Consider the following 26,331-nt stretch of genomic DNA (forward strand, 5'->3'; position numbering starts at 1 on the left):
ATGGGCATTGTAGTCCGCAGGCACCCGGAAAACACCAAGCTGGGGAAGGTGAAGCAGTCCTGTGTTGAGGTGTATTGGGGGTGGGGTCTCAACTGGAAACTTTGGACTTGCTTTAACGCATCCTCGGATTTTAAATGGAGGGATGCTGGCGAGTAGGACGCAGCCCGCCTCAGACACCTCCGGAGTCGAGGCAGGACCCGAGCTGGAGCCCTCAGCACCCGGGCGAGCCAGGCTGTCCAATCCCTACCTCAAGGCGTGTGACTGACTCCGCCGTCGCCAAATCGCTTTCCTCTCCGTCCTCGATGCGCGGGGGCTCGAGCCAATCCTTGCCCGGCTGCGGGGGGGGGGGGTAGGTGGGGAGAAGGGCGGTGAGGGGACGGGGGCGGGCCGCGGCTCGCGCGGAGTTGGTGGGGGAGTTGCCGGGTGGCTTCCAGGCGGGGCTGGGAGGCGTCCGGCGGGCGAGGAGCGCAGCGCGCGGTGCCAGCCGGAGAAGAGAGCGCCGGAGTTGGGAAGCAAGCAGCCCCAGGGCGGAGCGCACCAGCTGCTGTGAGTCGTGCGCGAGCGACAGAAAGAGTACCGGGGCGGGGGTCGAGGGTGTGTGTGGGGGGGGGGGGGGAGAAAGGTTTTTTTGGCGCGCGAACTTTCCCGCCGGCCGCCTTTCTTTTCGGAGCGCCGCGCATTTGCGCGCGCGTCGGCTGGGGAGGCTGCGCCCGGCTCCCTTGGGGGCGAACTCTGCTGCGGCGCCGCTTCCCAAGAGGCCGGCCTGGGTAGCTCTAGTCAGGCCGGCTGGGAGGATGCCTTCCTTCGGGGCGGGGGCCGCTCCAGACTGCCGGGGAGGGGCGCGACAGCAGCCCAGACGCCCTTTGAGGGGAGGGCGCGCCTGCAAGTCTGCCGGCTGAGGCGGGCTCGGGCCACCAACGCGGCTGCACCGCGGCGTTCGGGAGCCGTGAGGGGCCACCTGAGGGGATCTCGGGGCCTTTGGAGGGGGGGACATTGGGCTCCCCCCGCCGCCAGTGAAGAAGCGTTTCGTCTTCTTGGAAGGGCTGGTGACCATTGGCTGGGGCGCCTGGGAGTTGAAGTCCCAAACCTTGGGGAAGCCATGCAGCCAGAGGCAGGCTTGGCCATTCGCTCTAATGGCTTCAAGAGCGTACTTTACGGAGAGGTCCATGGGTGGCCATCCGGTCTATAGGAAGCCTCCATGTTCAGAGGCATTCTACCTCTGAATTGCTTGGGGGGTGTTGTGCCTTGCTGGGCCGCTGCAGGAAACAGGATGATCAGCCGGGGGTGGGGGTGGGGGAACCTTGCTCTGCTCCAGCAGGGCTCTTCCTATCATTCCTTCCATTTCTGATGTTCGGGTTGTGAGTGCCGATGCTTATGTATAACCGAAAGCAGTCTTTCCCATGCAGAAGTGGGAGGTATCAGCAAACTTGGGGGGGGGGGAAATCCCCGATATTTGCAAAAGTATAAAAAAAAAAATTCCAAGAAAGGAAAAACCCGTAAGTGCGGGGTGAGAGGAAGCTGAGTATTTTTAGTGGCCCTGGAATGCTGACTGACTTCATGCATTAGCAAATCTACCACGCGGAGAGATGTCAAGTGTAACCCCACATGGCAACGGCTATGGAAGCCTGTACATTTTCCGTACTGCATTTGTTGTGCTGAGAAACTGGCCCATGGCGGCTTCTCAGCCTGCTTCTTTGCAACGGAAAACCCACGAGGGGAATCGCTGCCCCCGTGTATTTCCATTTGGTTTGCATATTCATTACTCAATGTGTGAAACAGCCCTGATCTTAGAAGTTTGTGTGGGCTGATGGAGAGATTGCATTCAGATTATTTGTGTCGTTCTTTTAAGGGCGCATCTGCAGTTTGCATTTGCACCACTTCAGCTGTGATAGGCCTGCAGGCAGAGCTGCATGTGCCAGCTCTTGAAGGTGCCCACAGCCTGAGCTGTCTGCCTCTGTGCAGCTGTGTCTCCGGCCCCACCCTATGCTGAACGCAAAGCGCTGGTGAGAACTTGCAGCACATCTCCCTCTTGCAACAACCCCGTCAAACTTGCATGAGAGGAGGCAGAGGAAGAGGGGAGACACGATAGAGGTGTACACGTATGGTGTGGAGAATGTGGATAGGGAAGCATTTTTCTCCCTCTCTCAAAATACTAGAACCCGGGGTCATCCCATGAAACTGATTGGTGGGAGATTCAGGACAAATAAAAGGAAGGACTTCTTCACACAGCGCAGAGTTATGTTATGGAACTCACTACCACAAGATATGATTGACACCACTTTGGATGGCTTTAAAAGGGGGTTGGATAAATTCCGGGGTGGGGGGAAGGCTATCAATGGTTTCTAGCCCTGATGGTTGTGTGCTATCTCCAGTATTCGAGGCAGTAAGCCTGTGTGCACCAGTTGCTGGGGGACATGGGTGGGGTGTGTGTGCTGTTGCACCATGTCCTGCTTGTTCATCCCTGGCCGATGGCTGGTTGGCCACTGTGTGAACAGAGTGCTGGACTAGATGGACCCTTGGTCTGATCCAGCAGGGCTCTTCTTATGTCCTTAAAGAGAGAGAATGAGACAAGCCCTGAAACTACTGTAACACCACACAGTCAGCCCCTCCAAAGCTTGCTAGAGCTCAATTACGCCTCAGCTGAGAGGAATGAAAATTTACCAGACTGCCCTCCCCTCTGGGAATACACAGGTGATGGTTCTGTCCTTCCAATCTGCTTAGTTTCATCACAATCCAAGTGCAATGCAGGGGGTAGATGCTAACTATGAAATTAATTCTGTATTTTAACAGCATATAGCAGTTGAAAGTCGGCATGTAAAATCCCACCAGTGACCAGCAGGCTATAACGTGTGTGTCTGTCAGCAATTGCCTGAGCATTGTTCAAAGGGGTGGGTGTGCGTTTCAGACCTTTTGAATGTTCCAGTGAGGCTGACTGGGCCCTGTGACTCACTGACTTTCCCGTGTTAACTCCTCTGTGTGACACATTCCAAACCTCTCTTCTTTTTTTCCTTCCGCCCACCTCAGCGGCATGAGGCTCAAGGTTATTGCTGGGGAGGGACTGGATGGGGAAACGTATCCTCCAGTTTCTCCGAGTCACACCAGCTGCCCCGCCTTCATTCTCAAAGCTCTGCAAAGGACTGAGAAGCCCACAGTGGTATCTTGGCTGCTGGGCTGGGACCGATAGAAGCAGCTCCACCTTTCTCTTCCCTACTTAGCTATAGCAGAGCAGCTTTGAGTTAAACATGGTGTATGAGCAAGCGTGGTTTGACTCACCAGCCCATGCAACCCTCCCTGAGGCTCACACTCACTACATGGCACATCCCTCTTAAACAAAAAGGCCTCACCCGCTGAACAGACATCCATACCACCCAGAGAAGGGGAAGTGCTTCCTCTTTACTTAAGTCAGTATCTTTTGAGAGGGGAAGACCCACCCATGTGTACGCTTTGTAATATTTAGTTAAAGCATTGTGAGATCCATAACACGCAAGACAGCCCTTCCCTGCAGGATTGTAATCTCAAAGATGCAACAATGGAAAAAGGGAAGAGAGAGAGAGAGAGAGACAGGCTATTATTAATAATTCAGAATTTTCAAAATGGTACAGGCTCTACAAATATGATCACCAAAGAGCTCCTACATTACCAAAGCTCGGTCAAGCATATACAGCTCTTTGCTTTCAAAATAGGCCAACAGCTATGATTGATGACAGATATTCCAAAAATTCCTTTAATACAATAGTTATGCATTTGTGGGATGCCAGAGATCGAATACTTGCCACATTATTTGCTGTCTTGTCCCTTATATTCCGAACCAAGGCCTAAATTTCTGGGTTCTCTCTTGTCTTACTGCAACTGAGGCCTTAGCTAGACCTAAGGTTTATCCTGGGATCGTCCCAGGGTCGTCCCTGCCTGCTCCTGGGATATCCTGTGTGTCATTTACATGAAACAGGGATGACCCCAGGACGATCCTGGGATAAAAATAGGTCTAGCTAAGGCCTTATAAGTTCTCTCTTTTTGCTTTGGCAGCATCAAGAATTAGGCAAAATTTATCTCTGACAATGCAGTTGATTGTTCTGGGGATGCTTTGATTTAATGGTCTCTCTAGCTGTTTTAATTTTCAGGCTATAATCATCCATTTTTCAACAATGGGTGTAGTTTAATCAGACTGAATTTTAAACAATGTATATTGTGAATCTATTTTAGCTCAAGCATTTTCGATTTTGTTTTATGTTGTATTTGCCTTATTTTGTCTTAGCTGTTTTGCATGCAAATGGCCTACGGCCCAAGCAAGAAATACAGAAAGAAAAGGAAAGAGAGATAAAGAGGAGGGGGGAAAGCAGACTTGGGGACCAGGGCCTCAGCTAGACCTACTGGGTCTAGCATGACAGAGGGGTGAGGCTCTCGTGATATTTTTATCGTGAGATCTCCCCCTCTGTTTACACACGGTGTGTGATGACCTCGGAGTGGTTTTGTTTTTTGTTAAAGGAGCAGAGTGCACAAACGCTTGTGCACAAAAAGTAAGTTTTTTAATTTTAAATAATTTTTCCCATTCCCCCCACCCCACCACCGATGGGTGCAGAGCTCCTGAGGAGCTCTGCGCCCTGTGAATGGGTCCCGGCTTCTTGCGAGTAACCGCAAGGAGCTGGGACAAACCATGACATCCGCATACACGTTCTGCGGTTTCAGGATCAGCCCGAGACCATGGTAAAAGCTGGCTCAAAGGGTAGGGCGAAATCCCAGGGAAAGGGAGGGATCATCACTCCCTGCTCCCGTGATCCCCTGTGCATCATGTGGACACATAGGGACGATCCCAGGATATCGCCCCGTCTAGCTATGGCCCAGATCTTAACGTTACACATTCAAGATGAAATGGGTGGTATTAGATGGGTGGCTCTAAGAACATTCCAGTTGGCCTTGATACAGTGGCTCCCGAAGCTTCCTGGCAGAAAGGTGAGGAGACGGAGAAGTATGCTCCATCAAGAGCTGCTGCTTCAAGGCTCCCAGAATTCCTGTGGCCTGACCCACCATGGTTTTGTGGATTCATGCCTGCCTTTTTATTGGGAAAGTCTCTCCCCACCCCCGCCCCCATGCCTGTTCCAGTGGAAGGGCAGGAGGTGACAGAGAAGCAGTAGTGCTCCATTGAAATGAATTCATGAAACCATAGTGGGGCAGATGGCGGGGAAGCCATGGACTGAATTAAAACGTTTCGGTCAGGATGGGGAGTTCCCCATTCTTGCTATAATGTCTCCACTAAAATTGCTTTACACTGGCCACAGCTAGACCTAAGGTTTATCCTGGGATCATCCAGGGTCCGCCCCTGCCTGAGCACTGGATCCCCTGTGTGTCACCTAGGTGAACAGGTTTGACCCCTGGACAACCCAGGGATAGATCTTAGGTCTAGCTATGGCCACTGTCCTCCTTTACCATACTCTTTCTCCATGCATCTTGTTTTTTTAAAAAAAATAGATTTATATTCTGCCTTCCAAGTGCTCAAGGTGTCCACAAACCTGCCAATTAAAACATCCACATCAATCTTTTTATGCAGATAAAAACAAACTAACAAAGATAGCTGCCCCTGCTCCTCAAGAAGAAATACAAACCCCGGGGAGAAAACCCCACAGTTAGGGAATACTTTTATTTATTAGGACAAACCAAAATTACACAATCTAATAAAGTCCTAATGAAGATACTGCCTAACTTTGGAATTAGCCTTTTTTTAAAAAAAAAAATGCAATGTTTCTAGCACAACTGAAGAGTTCCAAAAAGGAGGAGGAGAAGGAAGCTCATCAAAGCCCGTCACCACCACTGATGGGAGTGTGTGTGTGTATTCCTCCTTATATTCCTCCTTATACAGTGGTGGCCAAAATTGTGGACGCTTTTTGAAATTTTCATGTTTTGCAAATTTGCATGCTTATAGAAAATGTTCTGTTTCACGAAATTCAAATGTTTATATATCAATTGAAAGAGAATTTAATGCTGAATTCAATACAAAAAAAATAATGCAAATATCTGCAGTACAAAAAAAGTTATGCTTTAGTCTTAAAAACAAACAGGTGTGATTGAGTGAAGAAGTGGATTGGAATTGCAAACCCTACTGGCCAATCACAGTCCTTGTTCTGGGGACCAGTTTATCCCAGGATTGTCCTGGGGTTAAACTTGTTCATCTAAGTGCCACACAGGGCATCCAGCTCTCAGGCAGGGACGAACCCGGGATGATCCTGGGATAAACCTTAGGTCTAGCTATGGCCATCAAGTTTCAAGTTGGGGAAAGTCAGATTTGCTGTTTGTTCTGTAACTGAAGCGCGATTGGAGATTGTGAATATTTGAAGTATTTCTCAAATTAAAAGTATATGTACGTACATCATAAATTGAGCCATGGCACCAAAGAAAAGAGTTGATTGGACACCTGATGGTTCCTCAACCATCAGGAAAAGAAGCCGGATGGTTGTATTACGTGAATCAGGTCTTTCAATTGATATATAAACATCTGAATTTCGTGAAACAGAACATTTGCTATAAGCATGCAAAGTTGCGAAACATGAACATTTCAAAAAGTGTCCACAATTGTGGCCACCCCTGTAATAAGCTCCTCCTCAACTTGCATCAGCAGGGCAGACCAGCCTCCAGGAAGAAGGCTAGCTCCTTTGAAGATGTGTTCCTCTCAAGGCCTAAATGCATATGTCTCTTATTAATTCAAAGCTCTCATTGTTTTAATTTGAGAAGCTCTTACCCGGGTGTGCTTTGCCTCAACATCTTGCTCAACCATCAGGATTTACTTCTGCTAACGTTTGGAGATGGGGCCTCAGAGATGGGGCCTCTGGAGATGCTGCACCACTATGGTGCCCGGATAAATCTTGCTTAAATGGGTTGATTCATTAAGATTTCCCTGGTCTCCTGCACTAGACTCCCCAGGCAGTGACTCCAATAGATACTTGCTTTGTTGAGCGACTGCTGCAAGATAAGGGCATTATTCTAGTCTTCAGAAAATGAGGAAATGCTCCTGGGTAGCTGCAGGAAAGGAGGCCATTGATGTGGTGATGACCCTTCTGATTTCCTTCAATGGCCCGAAGGCATAACTGATGTATTGAGAAGTGTGGCCATGCTTTCTTGTTGGAGAACAGATGTGACCACACCCTGGATCCAGGAGGGTGATGCCAATAGCATTCTGGGAGAAGGAAGATAAATCTGTACATTAGATTATATTGCAGACTGGCGTCTCTTTCCCCCCCCCCCCCTCTGCCTTCTTAAGAAGCGTTTGAAAGCCTCTGGCTTTCCGGTCTGTCAAAACTGGCACAGTTTCAGAGATGTTATATATATTTACGGTTGTAGGCTGAGCATCAAATTTGGAAGATGGCTGAGATTAGACGAGTTCGTTCCTGAAAATGAGCTGGTGGGCCTGCATAAAAACCTAAAAATATTAATTTACACATTCCCTTCAGCCAGGGTGGAAGTCCTCTGGGAAATTTGTTATATGTGGTTTGGAACATCTATTCTTTATTCTCTCTCCCCTCCCATCCCCTAGAATTATTGATATATCCTCAAGCAAATGCCACTGAGTTACAAGAGCAAACTACTGTTAATATGTTGCATAATCCTAGTGGAATGTGGGTGTGTAACCCGAACGGCTTCCTGTTTTCGCTCATTTCGGCAGATAAAAGCCTTATTACATACAACAGACGTCTAGGATATTCACTTCTTGAAGGCAACTTTACTCAGATCGGATATATAAAGGAGATTAACTTTATTTTTATTTTTAAAGGATAATTTAGATATCATAATATGCTTGAAATGGCCACAGAGGTCACTATATATAGATCTTGGGGCTGCATTATTCAGCTTAGAGAAACATTTAAAAGTTTAAATAGAGAGACTTCTCCCAAAGGGGGAGGTATGAGGACAGCAGCTCAGGCCAGTAAATTCAATCAAGGGCTTGCAGACCTGTGTGTTTCTAAGGACTTGCTTACTTGCTTCCCTTTACTCAAGGGAATGCTCTATGCATACCGTGGGGAATTTCTAAGAAGAGATGGCCCTTTTACGCTAGAAATCTCCTGCATATAACAAGAGCTTTGGGTGTGCAGAACTCCTATGCTCCTTTTTTTATTAACAAAGGAACTTCAAGCACAATCCTATGCATGTTGAGACAAAAAAAATCCTACAACTGTTTGTTAAAATTGTGAGTGTGTGTAAATGGCTTTTTAAAAATATCATATTCAATATTGTACTTTTAAGTTTTTTTGTTTTGTTTATCTAAACTACCCAGAGAGCTTTGGCTATTAGGCAGTACACAATTGAAATGAATGTATGAAGAAATTATCTCCACCCCAAGAGAATTAATCCAGTTTGGAGGCCTAGGTGCCATCATGACTATGGCCTCCAATAGGGCCTTCCTAGTGGTGGCTCCTATCAGGTGGAATTCCATCCCAAGGGAGGTCTGCCAGAACTTGCAGTTAGCCCTTTTAGAAGGTGTTTTCTTCTGCTAAGCCTTTTATAGTCAATGTCCTTGGTTCAGTGGTGCCTCCACTGTGGCAGGTGATGCTTCTCATTTAAGCATTATGGATTTCAAGAGTTCTTTACTAAAATGAATTGCGTTTTATTTTTTTAATGGCTTTAAAGACTATTTGGTCAGAAGATGGTATATAAGTAGAATAAACAAATTAAACCTATGAAGTAGAAAAACAATTATTTAAAGTACTTTATGCCCTTTAAAAACAACAACAAATTTTGTTGTTGATTAATATTCTATTTTCCCCCTAGTGGAAGTAAATGGCTGTGCAATCCTATGTATGTTACCGCTCAGTAAGTCCCCCTGGGTGCAATCCTATGCATGTTTAGACAGAAAAATGTCCTACAACATTTTTCTGTCTAAACATGCATACAATTGTGCCTTTAGAAAGCTGTTTTATATTGAGTCAGACCCAGTATGGTTGACACTAACTGGGGCCCTTTCTACACCTAAGGATTATCCCAGGAAAATGGAGGGGTCATCCCTGCCTGCTCCCGGGATCCCTGTGTGTCATTTGCAGGCACAGGGATGATCCTGGGACAATCCCTGGAAAAAAGGCAGGTGTAGAAACGGCCTGGGAGGTCCAGAATTTCAGAGTTTCCGACTCTTCGTGACTTCATGGACCAGCCCACGCCAGAGCTTTCTGTCGGCCGTTGCCACCCCTAGCTCCCCCAAGGTCAAGTCTGTCACCTCCAGAATATCATCCATCCATTTTGCCCTTGGTCGGCCCCTCTTCCTTTTACCTTCTGCAATGCATAGCAGGGCCTCTACTCCTGAGCTATGGCTTCTCTCTCTGTACCTGACTTACTCTTACCCAACTTACTCCCAGGTAGCCATGTGTGTTTAACTTTTAAAATACCAGTAATATCTCCTGTTTCATGAAGCGTCTCTAGTTCACATTGCTGTAGACTGTGGTTGCCCACTGTTTTCACTCCTCCACCCTCAAAAAGTGATTTCAAGGAAATGTTTTTTTTACCAGAATTTCTTGTGACTTGTTCTGAAAAGTAAACTTGAGTTAGGGGGTTAAGGTTTCCTGTATGTTGTGGTTAGTTGAGCAAGTGTTGCAAAAAGTAGTTGTCCGTATAGTTCCGCATTCCTTCTTGGTGAAAGTGTATTTGGGTTATTGGAGGCTGATGGAAATGCAAAACTACACCAAGAACCCGGTTTGTACGTAAAACTCAATTCTTGGGTTAAACAACCTAGGAATTGGTGTGTCCATGCAGGAGCAGGCTATATCTGTTTGTTAAGGGGTTAAACATCCCAGAGGTAACCTATGGTTTGTTGTTGAGTTAACCTTGGGTTGTTTAACCCCCAAACAAATCAGAGTTTCTGGGAATGGGCATCATGAAACAACCCAGGAATGCAGGGAAAGCGGAAGTGGGGGGCGACTGGGAGCCAGTGTGCTTGCTTGCTCCCATGTAGCCACATCAGTTCCTGGGTTGTTTAACTCAGGAATTGAGTGTTATGTGTGGACTGCGTCCAAGCCAACTACAACCTTCCTCCCAATCTTGCAGAAGGGTGTGATTCAAAGTACATCCCAGGACAGCTTAAGACAAAGAACTATCAAACTGGACATTTATTCCATTTGTTCTCTGTCAATGAAGAGAGACCTAAAGTGTAATTTCCTTCACTTTGCATAATGCACCAACCTGACACTACAACCTGTTTGTCTCCCCCCCCTCCCGCTGCGTACATTTTGTATTCTCAGTTGCACCCTACATTCCACCTAGGTTAAGGGGCTGGGCCATAACAGTGGCTCTTTCCTCTTCTGTGTCTTGAACTGGAATTGTGATGAAGGTAGCTGCCAGACAGTGTGCAAAATGTGTATACGGGCATAACTTTCCTTTGATGTTCTTTAACTGTTGAATCAACCAAGCATTTAATTTCCTTTGTAGGAGCTCATAAGAAAGAAGGCTGCGCTACATTTCTCTCAACTTCCCTTCCTGTCACCTCTGACAGGATCAGTCTGCTAAAGCAAGTAGCTGTAGCTGCTGCCAGAAGCTGAGGGGGGAAACATTAACATTTCAGGAAGCTGATTAGACTTGGGAAAATAGGAGCTGCAATTTAGTGGCTCTCTGTTGTGGCAGAGTACCTAGAAAAGAGGTGGGTGGAGCCAGGAGCAAAAGACATGCACTAAACTCTAGCCACTGTTTCTGCCCAACCAACTTAGCAGGGTTGTTCTGAGGCTAAAATTCTTCTTTACTGGTGTAATACAAATCAAACCAAGCATTTCCCCCCTTCCATCTTCCAAGTCTCTTCTCCTTTCAGTGTGATATGGGCAGGACAACTGTCATGAACAAGATTTGCAAGAGCAGACATTGCTTGGTGGATTTTCAAACTGAGCTTTTTGTGCAGGGCACCTGTCCAAATGAACCTTCTCGGGTTCTGTAATTCTTAATAGCATCATAGCATGATGCTCATTAGGCAAAGCAGCTGCCCAGCCATATGCTTTATAAATCCTCAACTCTATAGGGTAGGATGGTTGACTTAATAGTGTATCAGAAGTTCTCTTCCTACCCACCCATTTCCAGCAAATGTTCGAAAAAGTTCTCCCACTCCCCTCAACAAATGCTGGAAACAGCTGCTCCACGATATACATGTGTTATTATTGTTTTGACACATGCTACACAGTAGCATATGCTGACTTGCATTCTTTCTACTCTGTCTTGGCAGTGACATTCATAAATGATTGATTTGGAAGACATGAGGCTCTAAATTAATAACGCAAATGCCAGAGAACTCCAGTGACACAGGCAAACAAAAAGAAAATGTCACTTGCATTCCTGTCGGACTTGGAAAGGAAGCTAGAGAATTCTGGTCTCTGCCTTAGAAGCTCCTTAAATGGGTGCTCTATGCATATGAAGTAGTATAGTTTACATGCTTCTGGAGATCAAAGCTTAGTTTATGTGTGATTGTAAGGAGTAATTCAATTGTTAATGAGGAATTGTTCCACTTAAGATGAAAAATATTCCAGAACGGTGAACTCTGAAACAACAAGCTGTGTGCTCATACGTTTTTGAAACTTCCTAGGTTTGACCACTGTTATATGTACTAAGTTCAGGTGTTACTGAAGACGTTTTAGTTTTAGAAGTGGCTGTAGTTATGGGAATGTAACAGCCAAGCTGGTGATGGTATTCAGTCTAAGAGCTTGCTGTATCAATTCTCCAAGATCTCTGTTAACTTTCAGGGCATCATTCAGAGATTCCTCCATTAACGCTGAATAACTCAACATAGGTTTGCTTAGACAGCCGGCTGGTAAGAGTTCTTGTGAATTCTTGGGCTGCAATCTTGGTAGCTCCTCCACAGCTTAAGAACTCCTGGTACGGCCAAGGAGTTTTAAACAGTGCTTATTTGTAGTATATTATAGCACTTTCCCCAAAAGCATCTTTTAAAAAATGTATTAAAATGCAAAAGAAAATAAAACCACAAAATCTACAATCGACTGTGTATTTGGGCAGGTGCTAAGCTAAGAAAGGGTAGGTTTTTAGATTTGTAGATTTATTGTGCATATTGATCTTAGGCCGTAGCTAGACCTAAGGTTTATCCCAGGATCATCCCGGGTTCATCCCTGCATGAGCGCTGGATGCCCTGTGTGGCACTTAGATGAACAGGTTTGACCATAGGACAATCCTGGGATAAACCTCTGGTCTAGCTACGGCCTTACTCTGAGCTATGTTAAACCCAGCCTGAGAGAGAGAGCAAGGAATACATTGCAAATAAATAACACATGGTGATTTCTCCCAGTTATGCAGTGGTGTCAGTTACATTTCCGTGTGCCAGGATTGCTTTTATTAAGTAGATGGCCATCTCCCCCTCCCTTGTCAGTTTGACATCATCTGTGCTTGGTGCCATGTACTTCTCCAGCTTTGAGAAAGCACCGGGCTCTTGAATACACAGGGAGGATTCTATTTGCATTTGTTATGACTGCCTTGGAGAGACATTTAATCTACAGATATATCTCCTGTCAATAACATGGCAAATGTGACTCTACAGCTGCACCTGCCAGGTTTGGTTAATTTGTGCCGAGCAGCTCTATAGGCATATTCAAATGTTTCTATAATACTGAACACATATCCTTGGTTTTAGTCTGGTACAAACCCTCCCATGAACCTGTACGTGCTTGGGTTATTTTACATGCCAGTTTCTTTCACAGTGGATTAACCAAGGCATGTTTTGAATACCCAGATCCTGAACTTGGAAGTACGTGCTTTTGGTTTTGGGGGGGTTATGCCTAAAAATAAGTTTGATTTTAACCAATTCTGGCACCTTCCAGATGTGATGCGCCATAACTGCCATCATTTGTAGCCATTGGCCATGGTGCCTGGGGATAATGGAAATTGGAGGCCCTGAATTAAGAGTACTACCATGCTTCTGCACAATGTCCACTTATTTAATGTGGCTTGCACAAGAGAAGTATCTAGCGGATTGTGCCCTGTAGCTGAATGTCGATCTTGCAAAGAAGGACTGCAAGAATTCTTCTCCACCTGGTCTCCATATATGTCTCTCTTAGTCATTTGGTGGCACATCAGCAGTTCAAAAGGGAAGGAGAAAACAGCCAATGCTCATTTGATTTAGAGAGAAGCACCTTTTGCTTAGGCCCTTTCTACACCATCCATTTTTCGAGGGATCATCCCTGTGCATCCAAATGACGCACAGGGTATCCCGGAAGCAGGGACGGATGATCCCTTCATTTCCCCAGGATAACTAAGACCTCAGTTATCTTGGTTTTACCTGCAGCCCTGGGACAATCCTGAGGACTGTGGGCAGTGTGGGCCCCCGTCCCGGATTCTTCCCTGTTCGAGTAAAGGGGGTCACCAGAAGGAAGGAGCCAGGACAGGGGAGTCCAGGGCCCTCAGGGGTGGGGTCAGGGTTTTTTTTTACCTTAATTTTCGCTAGAGCATGAGTGCGCTCCAGCTCTTTCTCTGTAAAAAAAATATGGCTGCCGTGATGGGCATGACGCCCGTGACATCGCATGGCTCGTGTGAACTGAGGGCGACGATCCCAGAAGCAGGTAAGTCCAGGATCACCCCCTCCCTCTACACACATAGATGTAGAAAGGGCCTTAAGTCTACTTGCCACAAGGGACTAGGTGAATGGCTATTTGCCAGCCCTTTCTACATGCATGGAAATTTAATGTCAGTTCTGAAATTATGATCAATTGGGCCTTGTTTCTGTCCTGCTCTGAAAGGGTTAGATGGAATACTAGCAGCATTTGTGTTTTACTTTAAAAAGAAAAGGAAGTACAGTATCCAAAGCAAAGAAGAACTTGCTAGTTCAGAGCTCCCCGCACTGCCCACCTTCCTGCAGCCAACAAATACCACAGGGTGAATGGATTTTCCTCCTTGTCAGTTCTTCTTGCAGATGTTATTGTATTTTAAAAACCCCAAAGAAGTGAGGTCACTTTCGCTAAATAACAGAAGATGTGGATCTATAAATAAAGGTCGCCAGACATCGGTCTTTTTGGAACATAATGGTTATTTTGGCCTCACTGGGTGAGGCACACCCAGATTGGGTTATTGCAAAAAATAGCATCCTTTCCTGTAAAGTAAGTAGCCGTTTACGCCGTGTTCCCATATCTGCAGAGGATTTTGAACAGTGTGGATTTAAAAGCCCCAGAAGGACATCAGGAACGTCTGGGCTAAGGTAATTCCAAGGAGGCAAGTTAAACATTAGCTGTTTTGCATTCCTAATGGGATTATCCAGGTAATTCTTTTCTGCTTGTTCTCTGATTTGTCTTGTCCTGCTTCCTTACCCACCCCCACCCCTGTTTTGGAAGAGGGTCTGAATAAATGGGAAGTGTGTAAGCACCAGTAATGTGATTCCTGAATAGATAAGTAGGATGTAAGGACTTTGTCACCAGCATGCAGAAAGATTTTAAAAAGTAACAAGCATCTTACTGAATCAGACCAAAGGTCCAGTCTTGTGTTTCTAGCAGTGGCCAACTAGGATGTGACTCAGAAGCTGGCATGCTAGGCGTTAAGGTAGCCCTCCCCAACCTCATGTCCTCCAGATATTTTGGACTTCAACTCCCATCAGCCCCAGCCATCATGGCCAATGGTCAGCCACTGAAGTATTTCATTTTTGTTTTGGAAAAGCCTGGAGAATCCAGTAATGGTGCAGCAATTTGCACTGCTCAGCCTGGCTATTTGTTTGCTGTTGCCTCTTGGAGACTCCATCCCTGTCATGTGCTTTTGAGGTCCTGTTGCTCGACCTATCTGAGTGATTTCTTGGAATTCTTCCCCTTCCTTTGCTTTCCTTCTGATAAATTAATGGGGATGTGGGAAACAGATTCAAAGCACACTGTTGCTTTAAAAAGTGGTGATGGATAATTTTATACATGCTTTCCTGGTAGGGATAGGAGAGATTTCAGATATTAGAGTAGGCTAGACTGAATATTCCCCCTGCCCCAGATGTGACAGACTGCAACTTTCTTTATTCATCAACAGCCATGCCGGTTCAGGATCATCAGAGTTGCAGTCCATCAGATCTGGAGTGTGTAAAGCTGACTTACACTTAAGGAGGGAGAAATTCTGTGAGCAAATTCCATGCCCAAGTGTTTGGAAGCTCATGCACACTTGCTCTGTTTATCCTCTGTCCACCCCCAAAGAAGTCAAGTCAGCATTGTTACAACTGTTGTTGCCATAAACGAATCGTGGAACTATTCTGGAAAGTACAATGTCTGGCAGTGAAACCCTGGTTGTAGGGGTTAAAGAGTCAGTTGAGTAGTGGTTAGAGTGTTGGACTGGGACTGGGGAGACCTGAGTTCATGAAGCTCTCAGCCTGACCTACCTCACAGGGTTACTGTGAGGATAAAAGGGAGAGGGGGGAGGATTGTGTACATTGCCTTGGGGGCCTAGGAAGAAAAAGTAATGAACAAACAAATAAAACGCTTGTTCGTTTTGTTTCTCAGAGATCACAGTTGGGGTGGTAATCCTGTCTGGATTGTACTACTTCAGACTATAGGTGAAGGCTTGCTTGATGAAATACAGAAAAGGAAATTTCTAGACTTACTAAATTAGTTACTTGTCAGGAGAAAACTAAGCTAGAATCCATCTTATAGGCAATCTTTTTGTTTCGTAGAAGGGATTTCCCCCCCCCCCCCAGAAGAGCATTTTATCAGGAGAGTACCCAACCGCAATCTGAAGTGGTACAGTCCAGACCAGATACAGGTTTACCACCTCATCTGATGTTCATGAGAACTAGGGCTTTGGTGAAACTGACGTGCTTAATCAATTTCACTCTTAAAAGATTTTTTTTTTACAAGTGCAGTTGGATGTGCTGAAGAGAGGAAATCCTTACTGTTCAAAAACATTTTAATAAAACAAAAACAAAATGAGCTTGAAATGTGGGGGAATTGTTTTGAGTGCTCATATTTTGAGTGTGAGATACAGACATCCTTTGTCATATTAAGAGGAGGAAAATGAATAAATGTCTGCTGGCAATGCCCTAAAAGGTTGCAACTGCATAGCAAAGGAAGGAAGTAGTCTGCAAAGTGAGTTTCTACCTCTAATGTTAGTCTAGCAGGCTAGCCATGCTCAAAAGGTTATTACTATACCAACGCACTTTGAAGGAGTTAACTTCTATTTCATTCCCCCTGCTTCACGTGTTCTCGAGATCCCATTTTGTAGAGAGACAGGCACACTTCTGCAAATAAGTGGCAGGTACCTGTTCAGGCAGGTAGGAGTCTCTTGTCCGCCTTTACAAAGATAAACACTTGAATGAGAGCATGGAATCCACCTTCTATATGGCCTGTTATGGAAACATACAGTTGGTGATGCAGCATTTCCCAACTCTCGCTCCATGTATTGCGTAATTCTGCTTCCTGTGGCAACTGTCCTGACTCATCTGAAGACACAGCCATTGTCCCTGGTGGGTATCTTGTCTTTTTCAGATGATTACAGTCGTTAACTTTCTGCTTAGCAATTTAATATGGCTTTTGTGCCACCCAGTCATTCTCCTCCAAATTCTTCTTGAGATGGGAAGTCTGTGACTCTGCATGTAGGTATTTGCCACTTTGGTGTTTTGCAGGGAGGGGTAGGCACAAAGCCAACAGGTTTTTGGTTAATCCCAGCCAGAATTAAAGTCCTGCGCCCCCTCTTCTAATCACTTCTGGTGTCCTGCTCAGAGCATAGTTGGTGACATAATTGCCAAGGATGTTGCAATGTAATCTTGTGATGTGTGTCCAAAGACAAGAGGGGGAGAAACATTAGTGGATGTCTTCACGCTATAGGAATGCCTTTTTGTTTTACTTGGTAGGTAGTGATGACTTTAAAAAGCAAAGGGTGCTTGAAAAAACAAAATAAATCCTAGCAGCAATGCAAAGGTTTAAAATACAATAATAGATTTAAAACCACAGAAACCAAAAGACTAAAATGTCTGGGGAAATAAGAAGGTCTTCTTCACCTGGTGCTGTAAAAAGCACAATGCAGACAAGCCTCTCATGTATGCTTATTCCACAACCTGGGTGCCACAACAGAAAAGACCCTCTTCTTAGTAGCCACTCACTTCTCTTGCTATGGTGGGGGCTCCCAGAGAAGGACCACTGAGGATGATCTTGGGGTCAGGGCAGGTGTATATGGGAGGAGATGGTCCTTCACATCATTGGTGATGCCAGGAATTGGACATGGGACGATCCTCATACACAGCCTTCCTTTTGTTTATCTTGATTACCACCACGCCCCCCAGTCTATACCTGTGGGAAGACTACCTGCTGCCCAAATGCTCTTAATAGAATTATCCCAGTTGATGTGGAGTCAGCGATTGCCATTTGTAAAAACTTCCTGAAGGAGTCTCCAAAACTGAGCACACTTTGGGTGCGATTGATCCCCTGGTTTTTTGTAGCTTGTTGCTCTAGTGGACTTCTTTTAAGGAGAAGCTTTCAGCACATAAATGGCCGGGAAGATAATGTCTTGTTGGAGGAGGGCAGCCTCTGCAATGCTCCGTATGCAAAAAATTCCAGTTGTGTGAACATCCTTTTTCTCAATTGTCATTCTGTTATGAATATGTGCACCAGCCATCACTGAAGCAAAGGAAGAGAATTCCTGCCACATTTGAAAAGCCTGGATATACTGGTAGAAGTGTTTTTCCCCCTTCTCTTTGGGGTTTTGATTCCTTTTTACCAACATAGAGAAATACAGAATTGTAGGCTAAAGGCATAATCTGAGCACAATGCAGACAAATGTCTCTCTTGGAGCCTGTAATAAGCTCCTTCTACCCATTCATTTCCTGATGCTGACAAGCTGAACAAAGCAGGAGGCATGTTTTAAATTTAGAACTGAGTCATTGGCTTTACTACATCTCAGAACTCCGGGTAAGTGTGCGGAGAAGAGCTAAGGATGAGAAAACTCTCAATAATGGAAGCCAAATAGACATCCGCTGCAGGTTTGCTGGACAGCGTTTCTGCATGTGTCTCACCTCTGTGTCGTCAGAAGAAAAAGGGAAAGCATCCCTTGGGATAAGAGGGAGCAATCTTCCTAAACTTAAAACGGGTGTATGCTTGAACCACTTCTGCATGCAGAAGGTCCCAGGTTCTATCCCCAGGAAAGAATCCTGCTTGAACCCGGGAGAATTGCTGCTGCCAGTTAGTGTTGACAATACTGGGATAGATGAGCTAATACTCTGACACCGTATAAGGCACCTTCCTATTTTCCGGTGACCCCTGATATTGAGGAATCCTGAATTGTACTGTTCCAAAAGCTCAAGAGAGTATGTTGTGGAAAGAAGCAGAGGTCGTGAGAGTACAGAGAATACATGAATGATTCTTTGCTCAACCAGAAAAACCAATCTTTCCCATGCATGCTCCAGAAAGTGGATTGGGTGTGTCAGTGAAACCACTTCTGCCACTTCTCACTGTCCAGGGAGTGGCTGGAAAAAATCACATGGGAAGTGGAAGCTGACGTCTTCATGGGAATGCTGACGTCGCTTCCTGTGAGTCATTGTCTCTTGGCATTGTGTCTATAGGTTGCCTCTGAAGGTTTCACCTGCCATTTCCAAAGGCTGATGCACATCCAAACTTTCATTTTTAACTACATTTCATAGTACATTTTGATCTTTCTATTCTCGGCCTTTGGGGGCCTTCAGGGCTCAAAGCCAGACTGCTACTGATCTGTCAGTGTGGAATCCTTGATCTCAGCATCCCAGAATCTTAACTCCCATGTGCTAGCTACCTGCCAATGCTCGCCTGCCAAGAAATGTGAGTTATTATTATTTTTATGCAGAAACAGCCAAACAGGCACTGGAGATTAACCTGCAATGTTAAAGTGAGGATTCCTTCAAAATAGGACTTGATTAAGTTTTTCGTGTAGTTCTATTTTATCATTCAGGCTGCAAATCTCCACTGTGAGACTAGGTTCTAAACTGCAGCCTTCACAGCTGCGACATTTGGCCAGATTTGGGGATTTTGCTGCTTCTAGCCTCATCTTCTGCTTTTTGTGCCATGAAGCCTGCCAAAGTATTCAAAAGCTTCCAATCTTTTGTGGCATTTCAATTTGTCCTAATAAAGGTATTGCCCAACTGTGGTTTTTGTTTTCCTTCATGGACCAGCAGTGCTGTTTTTGGTTTCGTTTCTTTTCTTATTTGTTTTTTCCATTTTATCATATAAACTTTTCTTAAGGCCTTAGCTCAGCCTTCCTCAACCTGGGGCGCTCCAGATGTGTTGGACTACAACTCCCAGAATGCCCCAACCAGCTCTGGCTGGGGCATTCTGGGAGATGCAGTCCAACACATCTGGAGCGCCCCAGGTTGAGGAAGGCTGCCTTAGCTAGACCTAAGGTTTATCCCGGGATTGTCCCGGGATTGTCCCTGCCTGTTCCCGGGATATCCTGTGTGTCATTTACATGAACAGGGATGACCCCGGGACGATCCCGGGATAAACTTTAGGTCTAGCTAAGGCCTTAGTTTACAAGCAGAGTGTTACTCTTCCAGTAACCCAAAGTTCACAGTCTTGGATTATCTGAATTTTTTGAAAGTTTGGGGCAAAAAAGACCAGTTTCTCTTTCATGGCCAACCCAGATATGGTGCAGAAGACCTAGGATTCAATGGCTTGACTTAAAAAAAGGAGCAAACTTTTAATTCTGCCTTAGGGAGCAGGAAGTGTTTAATCCTCCTGCATGCTGTTTTCCTGATCTAAATAAACCCCCATGACCTGCAGCTGAAAAAGTAAATGTGTGCTATAGGTACTCATCCTTTTTTTTCTGCTACAGTTCTAATAGCTGCTGGAGGGCTTTCTTTAAAGTATGATAGCCACAAGGGGCGAAGGGTTAGACACCTCCTCCCACAATGCTGTTCCTCTGATCAAAATCGAAGCTCCGTCAGAGTTGCCTTAGGGTAGGGGGGAGCATGGGCCTCCTGAACCATGTGCGATTTGGCCAAGGGAGGTGAAAGTTGTCTGTGTCCCCAGAGATATTTTTTAGCAACGGGAGACAACACCCACAGGGCAGGGTGCATAATCTCATGGGGGGTACTGTAATGTCTGGAAAGTCATGTGGTGTGCCTACACTGTAGATAAGCCCGGTTATAGATGGCTCGTTTGTGAAGAACAGAAGGGAATGCAATTCAGAGATGGCTGAACTTGCAAAAGAGTTTCTCCTCCGCTTGCTGCAGAGTTTGAAAAGCAAACCCTTCCATTTGGTGGCTGTTTTGGCTACTGTTGTTGTGAATTGTGGGGCTGCTTGGTAGAGGGAAAGCTTCTTTGGAGTGTACATTTGCATTTATGTGACGATATGAAATAATGCAGGGGTAAATAGGCAGTTGGTAGGTTGGGATCTACTAGTAGTTCTCTGGGTGCTTTGTAGTAGATTGGCAAGGATTTCTGATTCCCAAATGTCTAACAATAGCAACAACAAAAAGAACTCCCTCCTTTGTACCCTAAATTGTGCTGCTGAAATAAAGAAAGCTTTGGGTAACCAGACCATGAGTGGAAGGACTGTGAGCTGTGTTCAGTTCTGATATTCAAAACAAATTCCTGGGCTCTTCTTTCGCACCAGTTGATGTATCTTGGGGTTCTAGGGAAAATAAAATCATGGCCTAATCTATTGCACTATGAAAGTGGTATATAAGAGGCAGGAGCCACACTACTGCTTTATAGTGGTATTGAAGTGCACTGACAACTGTTGGGGTCCATTGACACAGGCCTTAGATAGACCTAAGGATTATCCCAGGCAAATGGACGGGGTTGTCCCTGCCTGCTCCTGGGATCCCCTGTGTGTCATTTGGATGTACAGGGATGATCCCAGGACAATCCCGGGATATAGGCCTGGTCTAGCCATGGCCACAGACCACATACTGCTTTCATACTGCTTTCATAGTACTATATCCCACTTGGTTTAGATTAGGCCAAAGTGAATCCTCCAAGCCTAATATCTGCCCACCCCTGGAATAATTAATTTATCAACAACTTATGTATCCTGGACCATTTTGAAAATATATCTTAGGGCAAGCAGGGCGGAAGGTGTGGGATGTCAGTGTCAAAGCATCAAAGCAGAGTAATGCCTATTTGTGGACTTACCTGTGTCCATTAGATGGCCATGAAACGAGTCTTGCTCACTGTTGTAGGAGAAGACCAGTATGGCCCTTCAAGTCTCTCTCTTCACTTACCTGGAGTACAGACAAGGTGTGTCTCTTCACTTATAGACATAAGCAAGACAAATCTTTGCGTTCCTCCAGGCTATTTTTTTTAAATATAGCATAGCATATGTCATGTCGATGTTACTGTGTGCAAGAAAAAATGCACAATATATTACTTATTTATTGTATTTCTGTGCCACCTTTCTGGGACCAGGATGGCAGAAGGCTGCTGTAATCTATGCAGTTCTTTGGATCCACGCATTTCTGTTTAACTCTCACACACCCCTTCTCCAAAGAAACCTTGGGAAATGTCTACCTCTTGGAAAACTAGCTGCTAAAAGCTAAATTTCTAGGTCATGGCTAAGGAATACTAGTTAGGAGGTGACTCACTTTCCTGGCTGATGAAGAGCCTTTTCTTCCCTCGCAAGAAAATATGCAACAAGAAAATGTTTTGGCCGCCTAATCTTTCACCAGTCACAGCTAAGTTTTAAACAATGTGAGTTCTTCAGTTATTTAAACCACATGCTGTTAGTATAGACAGGACAAAGAAGCTTGCCTTCCTTTCTCTTGTGGATAAAGTAAATTTGGCTGCATGAAATAGAACTCTCTTATCTATTGCATTCCTTAGAAAGAATGTACACAAGACGATGCAGCTGAGTTAAGCTGGTGCGTTTTCCCCGGACTGATGTGTACGGAGGTTGTAAAAATCCTAGCTTGCCCTCTTCTTGCCATTGAAAGCGCCCGTTTAATTCACAAATCAAATGCCAGTGAGGCAGACGCCCCACCCGGCTGGGCTGCGTTCTGTCTGCATCAGGCTCAGGGCAGGCGAGGAAAGGAGGTGCCGTTTGGGTTTTTTTTGGTTGGAGTTTTGCTGTGTAATGCAAGTTTCTGGACGGATGGGGGGACGGACGCTTTAAATGGCTCAGCCTTCTCTGCACGCTCTCATTTGCGGGCAGGAAGTGTTGTGACTTGCTTGCTTAGAACTGCAATTGGAAGAGGAATGCTGGACTTCCAGATTTAACTTTCTGGGTGTGGGAGAAAGTTCTACCTTGTGCCGGGGGCTAGGAAAGGAAGGGGATTGGTCAGCTGTCCTCTGAAATCTGGACAGGGCAAGGTAAGGAAGGCTAAAAATTCTTGAGGGAGCCAAAGCTCCAAGTTTGGCTCAGTTTTTGCTGCAGTGCGGTGAAGTGAACTCTGAGACTCGGCTTATTTCCTCTCCTCCTTTATATTTAACTTCCCCACCTCCAACCCCACCCCCGGCCTCTTAGTTTTTCTGCCAGCATGGGAGGCAGTCGGTCGGAGAGCAGCATGCAGGGGCTGTGGATTTAATGGAAGCGAACCTTAAGGGAGTAGTTACCGTGAAAAATCCAAGTAGGTTTCTGCTCTGCCTTTGATCAGGGTCTTTGTCTCTCGCTGCTTTAGGATGGCTCATGGTGATGCATCGGACTAATAGCTCCGTAGTTCTAGCAGGCAACTGGGTTTGGTGCGCCCCACTCCCAAGTCATCTTTCTGGGGCACCTTTCCCCCACCTTGTGCCCTTCAGCTGTTCTGGACTACAAATCCCAACAACTACTCACTCACCCCAAAGTATCGCCAGTGGTCAGAGATGGTGGGAGCTGTACTCTAAAACAACTGGAGAGAAAATGTATTAGGTCCAAGCAAAACATAGCAAAATAACGAGCAAGCTTTCAGGTTCTCCAGGACTCCTCTGAGCATCCTTCCTCCTTTAGACCCTTGGAGTTGATCCTGTCAAGTAGACGAGTTCTGAAGGAGTCTAGATACTTTGGGGGAGCGTCTGGAAATGCGAGGGATAGGATTGGTGTGTGTGCAAGAGGAGGCGTCTTTGCACAGCTTGCTAAGTAAATCTTTCTTGCTGGCATGATATGAAGCTGTAACTTGGTTAATGGCTGGTATGTGCCGTTTTCTCCTAGACAGGCTCATGCTGCTGTTTTGAAGCAGGAATGAAGTAAGTTGCAGTGTTGAAAACAGTTTTGTGGTTTTAGTTCTGGAGTTTGCAACGCGATGCAGACTGTGAAACAAATGCAAAGAGTAGACGCAGGATCTTTCGTTAAAGAGTGGGAATGGGAGGAGAGGGAGAGGAGCAGAGCAAAATTCCAGGGGCTGGAATTTCTCCTGCAACTCTTGCCTCTGCCTCTTGGGAGTTTTGGGACACTCTCCAGCCCTCCCAACACTTCATGGTGAATCTGTCCAGGGGCTGGGATTGCAATCCTGCCCAGGAAGTGAAACTGCTTGAATCCCATAGATGCACACAGAACTGCAGCCTGTATATCGTTGCGCGGTCGAAAAGGATCTTTTCTGTGTTTTTGATCAGAGACCCCAAAGTAGAAATCTCTGATTTCTAGCTTACACAATTTAGGCCGGGCAGCTGGAGGTTAGAAATGGGATAAATACTTGGAAATGGAATAAATACTCAAAGAACGAAAACAGTTTATCGTAAAACAGAGGTTCTCGGAGGCTGAGAATCAGAACCTGGCAGAGTTGAACTCTTCAAACGAACCAGCATCATTTAAATATATGTGTGTCATACTTGTGTATCGGAGGGAGGCTGCAACTACTCTGTCTGAGATAGGGCGGGGTGGTCAGACTTTAAGTTTATGAGGACAAAAGAAAATTGCTGAACTACAATTCATCTGGAGATTCAACATTATTTCCTGTGGCTTGAATAACGAGAAAGGTTAACAGGCTCACTATTGCAATGATGTGTCTGTGTTACCACCCAACAATGATTTGTGAACGGCGACCATTAAGGTAATCAGCACTATCTGTATTTTTTATTTTATTTTTTGCATTTCAGGCCCCCCTGAAAACACACTTTACTTTCCCCAAACACTCCCATCCCAGCATGTGTGTGTAGATAAACCTGCCAATTTGAGGTTAACACTTCGTGCATCTGTCCACAGTGTCTGTGAAAGTTTATGCCAGAATAAACGTTTTAGTCTTTCAGGCACCACAGGACTCTTTTGAGTGTGCTTTTGAAGTTTCCAACAACAATGACAGTCTAAGGCCGTAGCTAGACGGGGCTTTATCCCGGGGTGATCTCCGGGATCGGCCCTATGCGTCCACACGACACACAGGGGATCCCAGGATCAGGGAGGGATGATCCCTCCCTTGCCCCGGGATCTCGCTCTCCCCTTTGGCCCCGGCTTTTCCGCGGTCCCGGGCTCAGCCCGAGACCGCGGAACATGTGGCTGGATGCCGTGGGTTGACCCGGCTCTGCGCGATTCCTCATGAGGAGCCTGGAGCTGCGCCCATCGGGGGTAGGGTGGGGGGAGCAGGGAAAGTAATTTAAATTTTAAAAATCACTCACCGTTTGCGCACGAGTGTTTGTGCGCTGCTGCCCCTTTAAGTTTAAAAAATGGTGGGCGTGATGCCTCTCCTTCTGCATGTAAACAGAGGAGGGATCTCACGATAAACATCTTCTCTCCTCCGTCACGGGCTAATCAGTAGGTCTGGCTAAGGCCTACATGTAGAGTACTGTACTGACGGCCACCAATTTGGATGGCTTTGGATAAATTCCTGGAAGAGAAGGCTATCAATGGCTACTAGACGTGATGGCTATGTACCACCTCCAGAATCAGAGGCAGTAAGCCTATGTACACCAGTTGGTGGGAACATGGGTGGGAGGGTGCCCTTGCACGCATATCCTGCTTGTGGGTTCCTGGTCAACAGCTGGTTGGCCACTGCGTGAACAGGGTGCTGGACTAGATGGACCCTTGGTCGGATCCAGCATCAGGGCTCTTCTTATGTTGTTATGTTTTTTCTGCAGTAGATTAGCACCACCAGCTAGAGCCACGTGTAAAATAGCAGCACAGAAAGAGGGAAAAGAGGACAGGACATCTTTGTGTTCATCTCTGCCCAGGTATTGGTTTTAATACCAGAACTGAGTTCACAGTCCTTTAGATCTATTCCAGGTTTCCCCACCAAGCTTTCTTAAGAAGCATAAATTGTGGGAGAGGGGTCCTTTCCCATTGTTAAACAATTTGGAAACAGAAATCCTTGGCGATCTATCAGTAGATCCCAATCTACTTTCCGTCTACCCTAGGACAGGGAGCAGAGGCACTGCATGCCTTCAAGCTGTTGCCTTTGTTTTTGTCAACTTTGTTCTGAAAAAGTTTGAAACCTGAGCCATGAGTCTTCTCTTCCCAGGGCAAATCTGACCTGACCTGTAATCTGGTCCATGCAGGCTGTTTGGAAATCTCCTTTGACTTCAGAGCAAGCAAATGATATGGAATCGAAGCTTTCAGTATGGGGTGGGGGGAAATCTCATTAAAAATATTTTGTGTGTGTCCCTGTTGAGATGTCTGTGATTTTAACAAATTCCCAAAGAAATAGCACAGCTAACGAGGCAATTCTTGCTAAGATAATATATGGAACCAGTTACCTAGGGAGGTTGTGGGCTCTCCCACCCTAGAGGCATTCAAGAGGCAGCTGGACAACCATCTGTCAGGGATGCTTTAGGGTGGATTCCTGCATGGAGCACGGGGTTGGACTTGATGGCCTTATAGGCCCCTTCCAACTCTACTATTCTATGATTCTATGATTAAACTGACCTTGTTAATAATATGGCAGACAAATTATTTACAAAACCTGCAGATCTGGTCGCCTGGAGGCTAATGTTATACACCATTCCAGCTGGATGCTGGTAGCCAAGGTTAGCACAGATTTTAAATATCAGCATATGATATTATGCAGCATAAGGGTGATAAAATAAAAGCCCTGTGGTATCATGCTGAAGATGGAAATAATTTGGGGGTGGGACGCTTCCTAATAGATAAAGTCCCTGTAAGTAAAAAGCTAGCAGAACAGGCTACGCTATTTTTTATCTCTTCTGTGCTGGCTTTTTACTTGCAGGGAGTTTTCATATGCGGGGACAGGGACACATCACTTTCCTGCACTCTGAAGTAGTGCATTTCATTCTACCACCTCATTTTGCTGCATGTTTAGTCCAGGTTTTGCTTACCTGCTCTGCCGGTTCAAGATATAGATAGATATTTAAATGAACCCTCCTCCCTCTGTGCTGATTTTTAGAAGAGTTTTCCTCCATTTTCTCCAGGGCCAGCCTTCCCCATCTGGAGAATTGCCCATGCTGGCTGGGGATTATGGGGTTTGTAGTCCAGCTCTTTTGGAGATCATCAGGTTGTTCTGGAATATAGCAAGGATGCAGTTACGGGAATGATTGCTTGGTAGAGTGGGTGTGTTTCTTTTTCATGTTAAGAATGTCTGTGCTGGCAGTTTGGGAATACTTT

At 45.7% G+C, this 26,331-nt stretch overlaps 1 protein-coding gene across 3 annotated transcripts in view; it reads left to right on the forward strand.

Annotated features, from left to right (window-relative positions):
• Positions 1-466: 466 nt before the first annotated feature.
• The window catches only part of PLS3 (plastin 3), a 61,518-nt gene continuing 35,653 nt past the window's right edge, over positions 467-26,331 (forward strand). Inside the window, exon 1 of one of the 3 annotated variants that reach the window (XM_063141615.1) lies at positions 467-546. The gene's annotated coding sequence lies outside the window, so the exon portion shown is untranslated. Of the gene's footprint in view, positions 547-21,970; positions 22,179-22,356; positions 22,436-26,331 lie in introns of those variants that run through there. The other 2 variants (XM_063141614.1, XM_063141616.1) reach the window with 2 other exon arrangements.

This window comes from Elgaria multicarinata, chromosome 15 (assembly GCF_023053635.1).
Source record: "Elgaria multicarinata webbii isolate HBS135686 ecotype San Diego chromosome 15, rElgMul1.1.pri, whole genome shotgun sequence".
NCBI classification, from domain to species: Eukaryota; Metazoa; Chordata; class Lepidosauria; order Squamata; family Anguidae; genus Elgaria; species Elgaria multicarinata.